The sequence below is a fragment of the Spermophilus citellus genome (genome assembly GCF_964194105.1).
Source record: "Spermophilus citellus genome assembly, chromosome: 9".
Lineage (NCBI taxonomy): Eukaryota > Metazoa > Chordata > Mammalia > Rodentia > Sciuridae > Spermophilus > Spermophilus citellus.
The window spans coordinates 69,364,022-69,381,411 of record NC_138191.1 but is presented as its reverse complement, the minus strand read 5'-3'; positions in this window follow the sequence as shown (position 1 = coordinate 69,381,411).

The window sequence follows — 17,390 nt, the reverse complement described above, 5'->3', positions numbered from 1 at the left end:
AATAAAAGAAGCATTTGGAAAAGTCTCCTTAGAAAAATGTCTCTGAAATTGAAGCAAAAACAAATTTACATATGGATTTGAGGATGCTAAAATGGGAGTACTATATTTTTTGATATGCTAATATCCATATTTCAGTTCCCCAAATGTCTTTTCGATGTCATGACTTCTTTAAGATTGGACAATCACATTGTCTCTTTTTAAAATATTTTCTCAGCACCAGTAAGTCAAAACCATGATTATGGGAAGGAGACCTTGGAAATGGCAACGCAGGCAGTTTGTTAGGTTGAAACTGAAGGAATTTAAAGTTTATAGAGTTCAGCTTCCTTACCTTACAGATAAGAGTACATAACAACACTTTATTGAGTATATGCATTGTTTCTAATGTTGTATTATTCAAATATACCCTTTTCATCCTCACCATATTTCTGCAACCTACTTATGTTCATTTTATAAATGAGGGAACTGAAATTCACAAAGCTCAGGATCCATTCCCAGGTCACAGAGCCAGTAAATAGCTAAGCTGGAATCAATACCAAGGGCTGTTTGATTTAACCCTGGCACCTGCACTTAAATACTGAAGTACACTACTTAGACAGATAACCCTGAGACATTTCTTCTTTTTAACAGAGAAAAGATGTTATCCCATCTCTAAATGAAGAATTTGACTGAATCAGCAGCTTGACTTTTGTCATCTGATGCATGGCTTTCTTGGGTCATTTAAGGTTATTTGGACATTTACAATATTATAAATTCACATATACTTGTAATTGCAAATATCCCTCCAAACTTTCTTATCTAAAGTGCAGTCAAAAGTCATTGCCAGATATAAAGTTTTCTTTAGAATATCGGTAATCTTGGTGTCCTGGAGAACGTGGTGTGTCTTTGGACAATACATTTCCTAGCATTCTGGGAGACAGACCATAAAAGATGAGATTGGAAAATCCTGATGAACAAATTGCTTAGTTTTTTTTTTTTTGTTGTTGTTAATTGGAGTTAAAATTTTCTACTAAAACCATTTTTCAGACAATATGCTGCCATCTTTTCCTCTTTCTTATTTTTCTAAGCCTATCCTTGTTGCTGTTTTTTAAAAAAATTTTGTTGAATTAATTATATATTTAGAAAACTATATTATGTATACATTTTTATTAAAATATAATACACATTCAGACAAGAGTATATACTATGCAAAAAGAACATAGCATATATCATACATGTGTGTGTATGTACAGTTTGATGAATTATCACAATTGCAAACATCTGTGTACTCATACTTGGACTCTTTTATCAGTTATCATATGTATTAGCAATATTTGGTTTGGAGGGGAGGGGAAAAAGCCATGCAATATGATTTGTCCTGGGCTCCTGACCTACTTCCCACCTCTGAATAGAGACAAGTTTCAGATAATCTCAGGTGTTATAAAGAGAAGATCAAGGAGATCCTTTTGACAGGATAAAGGCGAGAAGAGCTAAGAATAAAAAGAAAATTATTAGAGATTGAAGGACTTGAAAATCCCACAGCGCAAATTTATTGTCAGGGAAATAATTTGAAAAAGAAGAGGTTAGGAGAAAATTGTGTTGATCAATTTCAGTGGTATTGGAAAAAGTAATTTTGAATAAAATATAAATGTGAGAGATATTGCAGAAATCGAAGTGATAGGACATGTCAGCTGTTAGGCATGAGGTTCAGAGGGAAGTTTGGAGGCAAGCATTGCTCTGGATTTTGAATCTTGGGTATCTGAAAAGTATGGGTATCAATGAAATAAAAGGTGGATTGGAGGAGAGTAGTTCTGGAGGGAATAGAGTGAAAAAAATTTTAAGACATCTAAGTATCAATAATTTCAATTGATTTGCAAAGGACAAAAAGGAGGAGGGTTGAAAACCATCATTGGATTTACTTTTTGGAATAGAAAATGCAGTAGGTAGCAAGGAAGTGGAAACAATGTAATATGCACTACCTTTTCCTTTCCAAAAAAAATTATTAAAAAGTAACGCAAGGATAATATCAGGGAGTGCCTGAATGAAACTAGTCATAAGGATATGTAAATGAAGGGACATGATAAAGTCAGTGCAAAAGGCAGAACACTGGCTAAGGTCTCAGTCAAAGGCTTGGCATGGAGAGTTCTTTTCTATGGAGGCTAAGGAGGAGCTGGGTTTATCAATGGAGAGAAGGAAAGAGGAGGAATGGAGCACTGGCCTTAGCTCTCTTTTTTAAAAAATTTTATTTATTTTTTATTATTATTATTTTTATTGATTGTTCAAAACATTACAGAGCTCATGATATATCATCTTTCATACATTAGACGCAATTGGGTTTTGAACTCCCATTTTTACCCCAAATACAGATTGCAGAATCACATCTGTTACATACTCACATTATTACATAATGGCATATTAGTGACTGTTGTATTCTGCTACCTTTCCTATCCCCTACTATCCCCCCTCCCCTCCCCTCCCCTCCCATCTTCCCTCTCTACCTCCTCTGCTGTTGTTCAATTCTCTCCCCTTTTTTCCCTCCTCCCCCTTGCCCCTCATAACCTCTTATAATTTTGTGTATCATTGAAGGTCTCCTACCATTTCCATATGCTTTCCCTTCTCTCTCCCTTTCTCTCCCCCCATTCGTCTTTGTTTACTGTTAGTCTTTTCCTTATGCTCTTCCTTCCTGTTCTGTTCTTAATTGCTCTCTTTATATCAAAGATGACATTTGGCATTTGTTTTTTAGGGCTTGGCTAGCTTCGCTTAGCATAATCTGCTCTAATGCCATCCATTTCCCTGCAAATTCTATGATTTTGTCATTTCTTAGTGCTGCATAATACTCCATTGTGTATAGATGCCACATTTTTTTAATCCATTCATCTATTGAAGGGCATCTAGGTTGGTTCCACAGTCTAGCTATTGTGAATTGTGCCGCTATAATCATTGATGTGGCCGTATCCCTATAGTGCGCTCTTTTAAGGTCCTCAGGGCCTTAGCTCTCTTTAGCAACTGAAAGAGTTAAGAAACAGAGGGTGGGAAGGAATCTTGGAGTTGACACTATGGAGAATAGAAAAAAGGCTGTAAATCATCCATGAGAACAAGTCCTGTCAGGAAGCAATGAGGGCCCATCTGACTTCAGATAGCTTGGAACTGTAGTGGAACCAGTCAACCTGGCTTTGTGACTTTGTTCAGCAATGTTTGGTGGCCTGGGACCGGGAGCTGAGGAGGCAGATGATGGTATTTACCAATTCTTGGGGATTAGAATGGCAGCTCTGGGGCAAAGCAGTGTGAAAATCTGATAAAATGACTGACCCTCGTGTCAAGGCTGGTTAGGCAAGCAAATGAAGCCAGAAGAGGGACTGATGAACTGAGACAATAGTGAGATATCAAGGGAGGGGAGAGGAAGGGTTATAATGAGACTGAGAAACAGATTTCATTAGAAGTGCAGAGACGAGAGACTTGTAATGATAGAAGTTTATGCTGAGAGTCTATTGTAGTTAGTATTCAAACTATTAAAAAAGGGAAAAAAGGAACAAGAATTATAAGACTAGGGTCTGAAACTTTGGAGTTAGGATTGACCTTAGCCAAAGTTCGTTGTTTGTTTTAAAGCCAGCTTCATGTGAGTATTTGAAAACAAAATCACAAGAATTGTCTATCCAATAAGTCTCACAGCTATTGACAGCTATAAATCTTTTCAATTTATGCTGACTTTAATAATTGAGGCCACTTTTATAAATAAGAATTTCCTTGATGTTTACAGCAAACTGTAGCCACTTTTTGTTTTTTCCTTTAAAACTACTAAAACTGTAGGTCAGAGCAGTTTAGTGATTTATGAAGAGAGAAAATGGTAGAATGGAAAACCCTGGGCTAACCCTCTGACTCCAATACCAGGGTTCCTTCAAGATTGGTGCTTCAGGTCACAGTGAGAGTCTTGGTGTCTGCCTCTGGTATGGTCCTTCAGCAGTTTCCTCAATGCTTAGGATGTTTGGGCATATGATAATTTACATGGCTAGCTTACCTGGTTCAAAAAATAAATATATGTTTAATTGTACTCTCAAATTTGTAAATACAACTATCAATTTGTATTTAAAAAATGGTTGCAGTATCTATTTTCAGCATGATTATTCAAGTATGTAGCTTTATTTTAATAATCATTTGAAAGCAAAGAAAAGAATTTCAAAAAAGTATGTATGTATGTATGTATGTATGATGTTATTGACAATATAGACACACTCATATATATTTTTTTAAATTTTGGGGCAGGAGCAATAATTCATGCAGGAATCAAGTTCAGATGTCTCTACCTATCAAGTTGGTAGCAGATTACAGATGAGGGTAAAATTCCTATCCCTACTGTACTGAAATATAAGTGTTTTTTTTTTTTTTTTTTTTTGCCTCTTGGTTTGGGCCATTGCTACTAAATGGAGGGACAAGCTGGAGATGGTCTTGGCCATATTAGGCTGATGGCTGATTCTTTGTTTTCTGAGGATCAGGTCTTGATAGTTTTAAGACTTTCTTCAGTCACCCTTTTTTAAGAGGTTGTTGCATTTACTACAATCAACTATAGGTAACTATAAGGTTGAAGAATATTGTTGTCCTACTGTGGACACCAATGACTGCTACAAGTCCTAGCTAAGATAAATGACACTAATTTAGTGTCATAAAAGTGACTTAAGAAAGAAAATTTCCAAATTTTCTCATATCCTGGGCAAATAAAGTTTCAGAGGGTAAGAAACAGAAAATGGTGGTAATTAGGGTGTTTTTCTGGCTATCATGAGATTTGATAAATTATCCTTCATAACCAGAATGTTAACTCTCTTTCCTTATAACCTAGCTAAAATTTCTCTCACTCTGTTGAATAGTGAACAAATTACTATGTTGAACTTCATTTTTAAATGTTATCTGCTTTGTATTTTATGCATCGATAGAAAAGCTCAAGAATGACAGTCAAGTTACTATTAAACTCTCTGAAGGACATCTTCAAGTTCTTGGTGTTGTATTCTCACTATGGAATGTTTTCAGAATCTAGAACTTTGATTATAGTAAAGGTGAATGCCCTCAAGGTAGTGATATGAATAACATGTGGTAGAAGACCAGAGGATAGATACAAAGTAAGTAAAACATTAATAGGAGTAATGAGATAGGGAAAAGTGAAATAATGTATGAAGAGTGACTGCCATACAACCAAGTACACAAAGTAGCAACTTATCAGATGTGACTTGGTGATGTGTTTTTATTAAAGAACAAATGTATTCATTAGCAGATTGGAAAACTTTATATACTTAAAGAAAATTTGTCATTATTATTTGTTCACATTCATGGAAATTATGAGTGGTAAATTTGTTTGGTGAAGTTCCAACCTCTTCTCTTGAGTTAACTTTTATATTCCATTGAGTTCTCTGTGTTTGTCTGGGTGACAAAAATCTAGAGTGGTGGGCAAATTGCCCTCATTGAATTAGAATAAATAAAACATATCATACTTCACTGGGAATTGGTGTTAATGTTCTGGGCCTTACTTATTGATAGAGAGCTTTGGACTTATTAATCTTTGTGCTTGCATCGTAAAAACTCAATGACATCTCATTCCAATTGTCCTCACTCAACTAATGTGACAATTAGAATGAGTAACTTCTTAGGAGCCAAGGTGCAAGAGCTTTAGATATTAGCAGTTTGGTTCATGTGGGGCACCTGTCTGAATAAATCAACCAAAATTGTCATGGCTTAAATTTATTTCCTGATACCATGATTGTCCTTGAAGCTCTCAAAATATGTTTTATAATTTGTGTGTTCCTTTGCTTCATCTGTAAAATTGGGTTATTATGTTAGATTACCTTCAAATATCCTTCTAGTTCTAAAGTAGCTATTAGTTTAATAGCTGGTTTTTAAAATTCATTTACAACCACAATGAATTTTATAGTTTGTTTTTCCCTCTTTAAACAAATATTATATTATTGAAGATAAAATTTTCAATCACTAAATTATTTTTGATTATTTAATCATGACATATTTGATACCAACCAACTTAATTTTTCTTGCCATTTTCCTTTCAGATACTTTGAGAACCTTTAACTAATTTTAGAACCAAATAAAATACTAAAAGTAAAAAGAAAAGAAGTGAAATCAGGGAAGTTAAGTCATATACCATGGTAAGTTTCCAAGAAATTCCTTTTTTTGTTTCAAAGAAAACAAATTTTTAAAGTAAATATTTGAGAAAATAAACCATAGAATCATTGTATGTTTATGGCATATTAAGAATAAAAATATTTTATATACAGGTGATCTTAGCCTTAGGTTCAATATGCATCTGCTTGATGGCATATGCAAGATGCTAGTTAAGTGGCACTTTGAGCCTCTTTATCTCTTTGTCATTGTCATAGGGGACTTGTCTTTTAAAAAATAATTCTAATGCTTACAATAATTAAAATTAGGAACATAGTCTCCTTAAAAGAGTGATAATGAGTAGAAAATATAATATTCTCTAAGAATTTCTGGGAAATACTGTGCTAATTAAGAAACTTGTTTAAAAACAGCAATAAAATGAGCTTGATGATATGGAGTGCATTGAGAAAGATGAAATTAATATCATTATTTACTTAAGTAAGAGTATTGAGTCTAAGTGAACATTATTGATAATTTAAAGGTATGTATTAATTCTTAAATACTAAGAATTAGCCAAAACAAGAATTTTATAACTGATCTTAAAGGATTTTTATTGCCAATTAGTTTACATTAACTTATTTAATTTTGTAATTGAATGTTTTAGAATGCATAGTACTTTGTATATTATAGTTTTTTTCCTTCTCCTTTTAGTGTGTTAAGACTCACTTTGAGTTCAAATACTCAAATTATAATTTATGTTTTCAAAGTCAGATATTAAATTATAATTACAATTAAATATTGAAAATATTTTACTATAGCAAATATCTGCATGTTAGCAGCATACAATTACTTCTTCAGATAAATTTTATCTAAATTTGTTTATTTGTAGTTAGTAATATATATTTAAAATATATATATATATATATTTGATATATCCATATACACATATAAACACAAGTATTATACTTGATTATTTAAAAACAATTTCATGTATTTTAAAACTGAAAAGTATATAGAAAATACCCAATATTTGTGATTAGAAAATAACTTATTTTAATAAATGTTAAAATATTATTAAAATGCTATAAAATGTTTTAGGTACGTATACATGTTTTATATATATATATATGTATATATAATATATATATATATATATTATATATATATATATATATATATATATTTGTTTATAAATGTATATGACTTAATAATCAGTCCAGAATTACATAATAATTACTTATAGCACAATTTCAAAAATGTTAATTTTACTTTCATGTATTTGCTTTCTCCAAATCCATGGCATTTCAACATAGTTGAAATCACAACTGAAAATATAAAATAGTTGGTGCCATGGTGCCATTCATTTCAATTTAGCAATCATGGTGTTGCTTCAGCTAGTAGCAAACTTCTAATGGCCAAAGCATCAATTTTGTCCTTTTAATTTATTAAAATGAAATGCTTCAAAAAGACATTAAATAAGGATGTGCCCTCTGGTGCATATTCAGCACTTTGTGGAGTCTAATAAACTATACATAAGACATTAAATGATTTTTACTTAGCAATATTTCATTTTTGTATTCTTGCTAATCACTGTGAGCAAGCACTGCTACTGCTTCAGCATTCAGTGGTGTATGGTGCACACACACATGATACGAAAAGCTCTAGACATGAGAAAACTTCGAAAATTTGACTTTTTTCAATTTCACATTCTTTTGTGTTCAGTTTGTGGTGCCTGGTTACTGTGTGAAATGATTTCCAAGTTTTCAAACGAAAGCAGTTAAGAAACAAAATATTTACACCCTCCTAACTTGTGTTTCCTGTATGGCTAGATACAATACAGATGCTAAGTCACTGGTCTGAAAGAGCTTCCACAAATCTATAATAAAATAATTAAATTAGTGAGCTGTGTTTAGATCAGAGACCCTTGGTTGCCAACTCCTAAGAACTCAGGGAATTCAGAACCACAGAAGGATCATTTGGACTCCATTTGGCAGAGACGTCAGAAACTCGCTGCTCTTGGGAACATCCTTTTCCAATAACATTTATAGCTCTAGATGGAAGCGAAAAGCACCATATGTTAAGAGTTTCCTGCAAAGCTTCCTGGTAAGAGAGGAAATAAATTCAACTTGTCACATCTGCTCGTGGGCCAGTCAAGTAGGATTTTATCACAGCCTTAAGTGGTTTACAAAACTGTCCTGTTATCGACTGAAGGGGCTTTACATTTCAGGTTTTTTCATACTGATGGTCATAATCTAAATCATTAAACTATTTTTCTTCTTTGGACTTTAGCAGCATGCATCATCATTTGCTTTTAAGCAAGGAGAATTATTCAAAGCAATTCAGCTAAGAATCACATTCCCATAGCAGTCTCCATAGCCCTCCATGGCTTAACTGTTAGAATGCCTAAGGGTCTCAATTCTACCTCAGTTTCGACCCGTGGGTCCTTACATTTTGCATAATTTAAGATGGGAACTGCATTTAATCAGGCTAAATTGATTACCCACCATTCCAAAAAGTCCCGATTGACTTTAACCATGGCAAAGACCTATAGGGTCCAAAAAGATTTTTCTGCCACAAGTATAGGTAATCACAGGAAAGGTGTTAAAACTTGCATGGTGAGCCACAAGTTTTGTCTCCAAAGTGATTCATCTTTTTACCCTTATGATTAAAAAAAAATGTTAGAGTCACTATGGGCATTTTGGTTTTCTATCATAAGCAAAATCCTTTTTAGTTTGCAGATTTATTGGAGATATAGTGCCACAAGTAAGCATTACATTTTCCTAATTAAGCATTAGATAAATTGATAGCTATTGTTTCAAACCATACTTACATTCTCAATTTGCCAACTTGCAGTTTTACACTCATGTCTTTTATAAGGGAATAATTAAACTTATAAATACATTTTCTTTCATATTAGAAATTAAAGATGCTTCAAGTTAAAGTAAAATTTACCATAAGATGTGTCAAATTTTGTAAACCTTGTATAGTAAATGCTTATAACAATTATATAATTGAATAATGACATTTCTAGCATTTGTTTATGTTTATATACAGATATTGTTACAGGTGGGATGTAAACATAAAAATTTAAATAAGTCAGAGTGAAGGAAAATAATCTAGGATAATAAGAGAAAAAAATTTAACATACCAATCCCATAAATTCATGAAAGTGGGCTCGGAAGTATATTCTGAGTATTCTAGTAACCAAAATAAACAGTTATATGATTCATGTTTTTTTCTTCTATCAAAAAAAGTAGTTGTTCGATCCTCAGCACCACATAAAAATAAAGGCATTGTGTTGTGTCCACTATACCTAAAAAAAAAAAAAAAGTAGTTGTCAAAATGAAGATTTGCCCACCACTGAGGCCTAGGAGGCATTTCTCATGAGAATCCTCATACAGTAGAAATCAACTCCATCTCAACACCATCCTCACCTCTCTTCCCCCAAAGCATTGACATATTTCATTGAACCACTCAGTGTAACTTGTGAACTTAAAAGTAAAGCGCAATTTAATAAAAACAAAACAATTTTAATGTTGCTGCATTGCACAATTCTGGGGACATTGTTCATACAGAAATAGGAGGGCAAAGCAACAATTATAATAAGAGAAATACAAGTTTGATAAATACAACAATGATCAATAAAAAACTTGAGACAAGCCAGGTGTGGTGGCCCAAGCCTGTAATCCCAGCAACTCAGAGGCTGAGGCAAGAGAATCACAAATTCTAGGCCAGCCTCAGCAATTTAGCAAGACTCTTTCTCAATATGAAAATTAAAAAGGGCTGGGGCTGGGGCTGGGAATGTAGCATGTGTGAGGCACTGGTTCCATTCCCAGTACTACATAAAAATAAATAAATAAAACAAAGGTATTGTGCCCTTCTACAACTACAAATATGTATCAAAAAATGGGGGCAGGGGCTGGGGATGCGGCTCAGTGGTTGAGTGCCCCAGGTTTAATTCCTGTTACTTAAAAAAAATACTGAGATAGACTCCTTCTGAAATGGCCATGAAACTTTCACTACCAGTCATTGTCATGACTATGCACATAAGAGAGTCAGAGATACCATGTCTTAGGCTTGCTATACTCCTTGCAGATGAACCCTTCTACATCTATTCTTCATTTCATTATTTAGTGGTGGAATATACAGAGTATTTCCTGTCCTCTTTTGCATCTAGGTTTGACCTTTCTGATCAATATGATGAGTGCATAACTAATACAAGCAACTTCTTAATTATCTCTTAAATGGACTTACCATGAACTCTTCCTCTCCTCCTGCTGACAAAAAAAAAAAAAAAAAAAGGCAACTCCTGGAGAAGCTTTGAAACCCTGTGTTTCCAGACATAGGAGTTGCCCCATCCACTTTGTATTGCTTTACCTTGCAACTTCGGTGAGAAAAAAATAAAAATCTATCTTGTTCAGCACTTCATTTTTTTTGTGTGTGTATTTGTTTGTAAATCAAACATGTCAATCTGATATAACATCAATGTTGACATTATCTGTGTTTATAGTCCTATCACTTTGAACTAGAGAATTGAGAAGAAGAAAAACTGGGCTTGTATAAGACAGTAAAATTTCATAGAAGTAGAAAATTTTGCTTTATGAATGAAACTCACTGTGGTCCACTGACTATCTCAAGTTCAAAAGATGAGCAATTAGCATTAATTTCCTGAATATATTGTTCCAATATATGTTCATGAGTTACTCTCTGCTCTTTTCATTACTGTATTTTGATGGTTTACCCTAGCACCATTCTTAGTAAACTACAGTTTAAACTAAACCTAGCATCTCTTAGAAGGCACAAGTACAGCCATCAAACCTAAAGTTGACATTTTAGCAGCAGAGCACATGCCTCACATATACTCAGACCTGAGTTCAATTCCCATCACTGCAAATAATAATAATAATAATAATAATAATAATAATAACAACAACAACCAACCCCCAAAGCACACAAACCTTGTATCTAGGCATGGGTGGATCACTAGATGGAAATAATCAGGCTAATTATGAGGGTGTTTGAGCTGACAAAAAAAAAAAGTAGCAGAGACATATTCCAGATTATTTTATTATTTGACAAAAGCAAGTGATTCATTATCCTATCCATAACCATATCTGATTATATGCATATATATATATTGTTGAATATATGTATATATATATATAAGTATATATATATATATATATATATATATATATATATATATATATATATATATATATTCCTGAACTGTAATCTTTTCTCAGCCTTAAAACACATTTCCCTTCAGTGTCTCCATAAAAACAATCACCTGGATACTGAAAGTAGCAGGCATTCCAAACAGGCAAACAATGTTGAAATATATATATATATCCATCAGATTCAGGAAAACAATAGCTAATATTTCTTAGCTTACATATGTTTGCTAATATGCTTACAATATGCTAGGTACTTGTTCACTTTTGTGTATATTACATCATTTAATCCTTGTAAGAGCTTTGTGAGTAGGTGATACTAGTGTTCTTATTTTGTAAATGATAAAACTTAGGTATAAAGAGAATGCATAAATCTTCAAAGGTCAAATAGCTATTAAGTGGTAGTCTGGGAACCAAATCCAAAGATTTATATTCCAAATTACGTATTCCTTTTTGGTTTTTGGTATCAGGGATTGAACCCCGGAGCATTTAACCATTAAGCCACATCCCCAGCGCATTCCCTCCTTTGTTTTTATGTTTTATTTGAGATATTTTATCTGGTCTCACTAAGTTGCTTAGGACCTTATTAAGTTGCTGAGGCTGGCTTTGAACTCATGATACTCCTGCCTCAGCCTACCAAGCTGCTGGGATAACAGGCATGTGCCACCATGCCCAGCCCAAAGCACTTATTCTGAACTACGATGTTAATGTATTTTCTCACACTCAGCCAGTCTAAGATTGACATCTGGGAGTAGAGAAAGATGCTTGGAAATAAAATAGCTTTAAATTGGCCAAGTCTGCATTCTACTGCCTTTTCTTTGCTCTTCTATTTGAGATTCCAGGCTGACAACACATTCTTTGTACAAGAGACCTGCCCAACTTTGGCCTTGTCCTGCCACACCTCCCCTTATGGTATAAAAGACACCTGGAGCGATTGCTCCAGTGACTGTCAGAATGGAAAGATTCCTTTTTTTTGTCCTAATTTTCAAAGCCGAGCTAAACAATCACAGTATTTTAAACTACATCACCTTTCATGTAGTGCTACCAGAAGAGTCACCTGTTGGCTGTCTGCATTTATGTTTTCTCTTTGAACTACTTGTAGTGTTAGGCCCATTAAGAAATAATATGTTCATTCAGAAAACACAATGGAAATAATTGAACATCTTCCCGGGATCTGAGTGTGTTAATTTTTTCTTCTTTGCAGAAATGTGGTTAGAGATCACACCCACTCTGATAAAGAGTAAAAAGAAGTCAGTTCAAACCTCACTAAATAACAATTTCAGACATATAAAGGTGGGGAATCACAGCTTGACAGCAGGATAGAGACTCAAATCATAGATTTGTCATTCATCATGTCTAATTCCCCCCCCCCTCCACATTGTGATTATTCAGAAGAAGAAACACACAGGTCAAACCCCACTACAAGGAGTATCATCACAAAACTTCTATTTAGCCAGAAGACAGGAAAAAATCACAATCATGGGCTGGATTTCCGATCTTTTGTTTTACTAACAATAATGACTGAGGAAATATTGTTAGACACTGTAGCAAGTTGATCTTAATTTAATATTCACCAAAAGCTCCCAGGGCTACAGAATTTGTTCATACAGAATACATTGGGGGTACAAATGAAATTTATAGCTTGATTACTACTTCTGTTAGTGATCATACCCCTAAACATTATGGACTTCATTACATGTGGGGTGCCTTGAACCTGATGATTTCATTTTTATTTTCACAATAGCACTCACACCTGTCAAATCTGAGGGTCATGAGGATTAGGAATCTTGTTCACATTTCTACAGGAAGTAGTAGAACCAAGGTCGAAGGTTGAAGCATATGTACCAGTGATAACTCCACTTAGGCCCTTGGAGCCTCTTGAGAAGATATTAAGTTATCTAAGTAAAATTGACTAATAAAAGTGAGGTAAGAGAAGAGATCTATAGTAACTAGGTCCATTCACCTCCAAAAACCCTGACTTTGAGTAAGGTACAGAGCCAGATAAATGACAGTCCTGAACTTGCAAAATATTAAATGAAAAATGAATGAATGAATAAGGTCTAATATGCCTTTGCCCTTGTATTCTTCAATTGAAATTCTCCATTAGTCATATCTCAATGCCAAGGTCTAAGAATCTGGGGAGCCATTTGCCACTATAAGGACACATTGTTCACTTACTTTATCATACCTCTGTTTATCCACAGAATTTCACAAATTTTTATTCTTTTTTTAGCATTATTACATAGCATATTTTAAATGTGTCAGTATTTATTTTTCTAAAACAGCTTGATTTGAAACCCAGTTCTGCCATTTACTAGCCATGTAATCTTGGGGAAATCTCATGCATACAAACTCCCTTTGCAGGTCTCAGTTTCTTCACAGTTCAAGGAGAGTAATAGTTCCAACTAACACTAAGTTATGAAGTTTTAATGATAAAATGAATGCAAGACCTGCATTCATATAGCATATTCATATAGCAAATGCCAAACAAATACTAGCTATTATGATTTCCAAATTTTCTAAGTTTCTGTTTTGTTTTGGAAGAGACAGACTAAGATGGATGTTAAATACATATCATTTTTCAATCTGCATACATTGTCAAAAAAGATACTTCCTTGATTTGGGCTTTGTGGTAATTTATTTTAAAAATGACTTAAAACATAGGACAGCAGGGTATACAGTCCCTTCAGTGATGAACCTTAATAAAGTATTCCTTCAAGAGTGTTTTTATTTTTGCCTCTTTTAAAAAAATATTATTGGTTCTTTTTTAGCTATCCATACCATTAAGATTCATTTTGACATAATTATGAAAGTATGGAATATGATTTGCTCTACTTTGGTCCCCAGTACTTAAAAAGACATTCCGTGACATATATTGATTTCTTATACTCTGTCTTCTCCATGGAGAAAAAATAGACTAATTTTGCAGGAGTGATATAGATAAAATTTCTTGAAGAGCATCTTCCTCTAGAAAGTCTAAAGATAATGGAACTAGTCAGTGCAGAAATTTCTATAATTTCCTTTTTGAGTTTTCAAATTAATGTTGATATCATCTTGATTATTGATGTATCTGTTCTTTCCTGAAGACTAGATGGCTTCTTCCTTTGAGCCCCATTATTCTTTCCTACATCACTGAAAATTCATTTCATGTGTTTCGTGATTTGGACTAGTTCATCAGCTGCTCTAAGCGTTAATTTTCTCTTAAAGAAACTGAAGATAATCATAGCTCTTACATTTCAAGCTGTCATGAGGATTAAATGGGACAATACTTATAAGACTCGAACTTAGCTAAAGCCCTGACATGGTAAGCAACCCAAAAGTGTGAATAATTATTTTAATTGTTATCAATAAAAGTGACACTACTGACTCATACAAAATAAAAAGAAGAAAGGGATGTTCAGTGGGTTTATTCAGAATATAGCAAGCTGACTGTGAAATGCTTGCCTAATTGTATTTACTCTTTAACAAAAGAAATTCCTATTGACTAGTTTGCCACCATCCACTAGTAGGCAGAGTACTAAGATGCTTCTGTGACCATTGTTCATTTAACCATTGAGCCACATCCCAGCGCATTGTCTTAACTTGTAACAATCTTTGTCTGAGTAAATGTTCCCAGAGCACTAGGAACCATCAGACTTTCTCTTTATGTATTAATCTAAATATATATATATATATATATATATATATATATATAATGTGCTTAAAATATAATATATATTTATATATGTGCAATGCACTTAAAATGTACACATTTTAAAAGTACAAGCACACACACATTCACACATATGGTCTGCTTGTTCTTGGGGCTCTCACATGCAGACAACCTCAAGTGTCAATAGATGTAAATATATCTAAACTTATTTTATCCATGATCTTTCATCATAACTTAAAAAAATTAAAAAAAAAATGAAAAATCAAAAAAGAAAATGATTGCTAGAGCAGAAAACTAACAAATGTTAGGAAGGCAATATCTTAGGATCACTATAATATTTAGTAAAATATTGATGAATGATTTAAAAGCATTAATATAGATTCTTCTCATTTATGTTTAGTATACCAAATAATATAATGCAGGCACTGGAACAACAAATTGTTTTGATAAAAAAGAAAAAAAAATCAATCTTAGCTGTCTCCAACACAGGAGTCTTTTGGTGATCGCTTTCAATAGGCAACCACTGAACTCCTGGGCAGATCTCTAGGAGTTCCTGACCATCAGGAAACTGCTGGGCCGCAGGTGAGAGATAGACTCAGACTGGCCAGCAGTCTGTGGGAACATTTACAAAAGCAGTCAGCAGTCCCTAATGGCCTGAAAGCAAATGGATATTTCCCTACAACAATGAAAAGAAACATTTCAATTTGGATGTGTTTGCTTGTGAAACAAATGTTTACAACGGAAACCTCCATTTGGGTTGTTAGAACATGGTCAAACAAAGTATGTATTTACTGAAGAATCAACTGCAGCTTTTCATTGTAAGTATTTCCTCTTTGGGGAAAAGCTATATTGTAAGGATAATGTTCTGGATAACAAAAAGGAAACAGAGCTCCAAGATTTTAAGGTAACAGGCAATATGTGTAACACTTACCGGCTCTACCAAAGTGACTTTCTCAGTAAGTGTGGATTAGTTAGAATATAAATACAGATGCAGTAACAGAGAAGTCCAGGATATGGTGACTTAAACAAGGTGGACTGTCATTTTCATTTCTAGTAGAAGTGCAGAGGTCAGGACTCCAGGTAGTGCTGTCAGGGACTGGGATCCTGAACACTGGCTCCAGCATCCTTAGCAAGGGTGTCCTCATATGGTCCATGATGTCTGATTTGGGTGTAGACATCGTATCTGCCTTCAGGCCAAAGAAAAGAACTGAGGGAGTCTTGATTCCGCTTTCTAAAGCCATAGTTCTCAACTGACATGATTTAATTCTTTACCAGGTGAGATTTGTGTCTCATGCAACTTGGGGGTATTAAAAATCCTGTCATGGGCAGCATAGCCCCCAAAGTGAAGACTTATCTGGACTAACCTGCTGAATTTGAGAAATACTATACCAAAGTGCAAACTTCTTACTGGCACATAATTGGGGACATAGAAGCTCGGAAGGACCATTCCCACAGTAGTTGGTTGTATCCCTAGGGAGCTACTTGGCCTAAATGAGCATAATTTTAGTAGACACTGCCACAGATCCCCAGAGTCTGTCCTTTCCTTTTTGTATATTAATAGAATTTTAACCTGGGTAAGCTAAAAGTTTTTAGGCTTCTCCCCATCTTATGACAACCCAAAAGGTCTCCTAACATTGCCAATATCCCTGGGAGACTTTGTAATAAGCAATATTTCTTAGGTGAAGCTCCTTGAACAAGCTGATTAGCCTTTGGAATCTCAGTTTCATCAAAGGTAAAAAACTATGGATAATATTTATCTCAACATTACTATGGAAGGCTGAATTCAAAGACATTCCTCAATATTTCTCCCACCTACTGTGCATATACCTTTTCCTGGTTATTCCATCAATTGCTGATCTATGTGCTACTGGAAGGGATTTTTGCAGATATGACTAAGGTCTCAAGTCAGTTGACTCAGGAAAAGAAACTGTGCTCATGGGTCTAGTCTAATCAGTCAAGCCTATAAGAAAGATGGGGTTCTTCCTGGCAAAGAGGAATTTAATGGAAACATGATTTTCCATTGCTGGCTGTGAAGATGGAGGAGGCTATGTGTCAAGAAATGCAGGTGGCCTCCAGGACCTACAAGAAGCTTCAGATTGAAAACCAGCAAGGGAATGGAGACTGTGCTTTTAGAACAAGGAATTGAGTTCTGCTGCAACCACATGAACTGAGAAAGAATCCTTAGCTCTAAGTTATAACACAGCCCACATGATGCTTTATTTTAGTCTTCTAAAACTCTGAGAAAAGAACTTAGTCACTGCAAGCCTGGACTTCTGACTTAAAGAACTGTAGGCATTATTTTAAGGTGCTAATTTATACAACAGAAGAAAACTGGTAGAGTTATTATCAATATTGATTGTGGTAACAAGAGCTATCCTTTAGTGAACACTATTATGTTCCAATAAACTAGCTAGGCATTTTAAGATAATTATTTTTCTTTTAAAATAACCATTGCAAAGTAGGCATTTCCTTCTTATTTAATGGATGAAGTA